The sequence below is a fragment of the Microcebus murinus genome, chromosome 32 (assembly GCF_040939455.1).
Source record: "Microcebus murinus isolate Inina chromosome 32, M.murinus_Inina_mat1.0, whole genome shotgun sequence".
In the NCBI taxonomy this organism is placed as follows: domain Eukaryota; kingdom Metazoa; phylum Chordata; class Mammalia; order Primates; family Cheirogaleidae; genus Microcebus; species Microcebus murinus.
This window is the reverse complement of record NC_134135.1, coordinates 136573-138875: the sequence shown is the minus strand read 5'-3', so window position 1 is coordinate 138875 and position 2303 is coordinate 136573. Positions and strand designations below refer to the sequence as shown.

Genomic DNA, 2303 nt, shown 5'->3' with positions numbered 1-2303 from the left:
AAACAAAAGACAGTTGGTGGCACTTTCCTAATATCGATGATGAGTCGCAAGGCAAAGTGCTTCAGCACCGATGAAGAAAGAGAACTTTATAGAGATCAAAACTTTAACTATCAGAATAAGAAACAAATTCTAAATATGTGTGCATCTACTCATGGAGCTTTGAAACACACAAAATGCCCATATTCACAGAGTCACAGCTGCTGTCGTGAGGGGCTCCAGGTGGCCTCCAGGGAGAAAGCAGGGACTTGATCAGATGCTGGCAAACCCGTGTTCATGGCAGAATTATTCACAATAGCCAAGAAGTGGAAGTGACCCAAGTTTCCAGTGACAGATGCGTGGATACACAAAAACATGTCTAACTGAATACAAAATACTATTCTTCCTTTTAAAAAGTACTTTCTGTCACATGCCACCAAAGGGAAGGACCTTGAGGACACTGCCGACATCGTCCGGCACAGAGAAACTGGGGCCGGAGCCAGGCTCGGGGCTCGTGCTCCGTCTCTCTCTGGGTCCATCTCACAGTCTGTTTCTCTCAGTCTACGTCCATATGTCTGAGTCTTTCGCTCTTCCCGATCTATTTCTACATTTCTCTTTCTCTCAACAGATTTGTCACTCTGACCCTCTGTCTCTTTCTCTACAGCACCCACAGCCCTGGAGATCGGCTCATCTCTGTCAGTGCTGGAGGGCCAGTCCCTGGGCCTGCTCTGTGGTGTCAACAGCAACCCCCCTGCCAGGCTGAGCTGGACCCGGGGGAGCCTGACCCTGTGCCCCTCTCAGCTCTCGAACCCTGGGGAGCTGGAGCTGCCTCCAGTGCACCTCAGGGAGGAGAAGTCACCTGCCGAGCTCAGAACCCTCTGGGCTCCCAGCAATTCTCCCTGAGTCTCTCCCTGCAGCGTGAGTGTCAGGGGCTGCACACCAGACCCCAGCCATGGCCCGCAGCCCAGGGTCACCGAGCAAGCAGCCCCTGGGTTCAGTGGGGTCAGAGGGCGGTGCCCCACTCAGGGTCACACTCAGCTGTGAGCTCAGAGCGTCCCCGGGGCCAGAGCCCTCCGCCTGCTGTGGTCCGTCTGGGCAGGGCGGGTCAGCCCTGTGCTGAGGTGGCCCCACACCCAGGGACACAACGAGGCCTGGGGAGCCCACAGCCGAGTCCCAGTAAGGGAGGAAGGACGCAGACTGTGGTTTCGAGGGGAAGCCGGCTCACCCCACTGTCCACAGGGAACCCGGGGCCCGTGGCAGAGGTGGGTCTGGTGGCCGTCGTGGGATCTGCTGTGAAGATCCTGCTTCTCTGCCTCTGCCTCATCTTCCTCAGGTGAGCGTGGCCTGGGACAAGGGAAGGGGTGGGAGGGCTGGGGACACGACCCTGATCCCCACGCCCTGTGCTGGAGGGACCAGAAAGGGGACAGGGGCCTGGGCCAGCAGGGCTGAGCGGGTGGTGAGATCCCACGCAGCCAGTGTGTCTGTTCCCAGCTCTGGACAAGGGTCCAGGGGGGACGTTCCTGCTGTCATCGAGGGGGCCTTGGGGGCTAGACCTGCTGTCTCCTCCTCAGTCCCCTCCTGCCCCTGACAGGGCCCAGGGAGGTGAGGCTGCTGCCCTCTGCACCCTGGTCCTGCCCCAATGACAGGCCCTGGTCTGTTGCTAGAGTGAGGTCCCGCAGGGGGAAGGTGTACCGGGCAGCAGGGGGCACGGAGGATGCAGACACTGTCACGGGCTAATCCCTCAGGTGAGTGATGTGGCGTCTCAGCTCCTAAAACTCACTGGACACCTCCTCCGTGATGTCCTCCAGTGTTGCTCTTGTCAGCATGGCCAAGTCTGAGCACCTCATCTCCTCCCTAGCCCCCTTGTCCTGCTAGTCCCCCATCTGGCTGATGACTGGGTGGCTGAGTCTCTATGTGCAGATCCAGGGTGAGGTTCCCCACCTTCACCCCCTCCCCCACATCCCTGTGAGTCACTCACTCTTGTCCTTCCTTCTGAGCACGGCCCATCCCGAGCCCTTTTCTCCACCAGGCCCTGTTCATTCCTGCGGCCTCACTTCCTCCTTGCTCCCTGAGTCCACCCCACCCCTGCCTCTGTCTCTCCCCAGGACAGGCCTCCAGACTGGGCCTCCAGATGCGTCCTCGTCCAGCCCTGCGCAGTGTGGAAGCCCGTGCCTCCACCATTGCTGGAGAACAAGGTGCAAATGCCACGGCTGGGGACTGGGGGCCTCGCAGGGTCTGTCCCCTGCTGGACTGTCCTCCTGAACCCTCCCTTCCCTGCATCTCCCCACGTGTCCCCACAACCCCTGGGTAAAGCCATCCTGTGACTC

General features: G+C 59.4%; 1 long non-coding RNA gene across 1 annotated transcript; it reads left to right on the top strand.

The window, feature by feature from the left end:
* The first annotated feature begins 1160 nt into the window (after positions 1-1160).
* Positions 1161-2303, top strand: LOC142865767 (uncharacterized). The gene is made up of 3 exons (XR_012915894.1): positions 1161-1309; positions 1641-1721; positions 2082-2303. It is a non-coding gene; the product is annotated as an uncharacterized LOC142865767 (long non-coding RNA).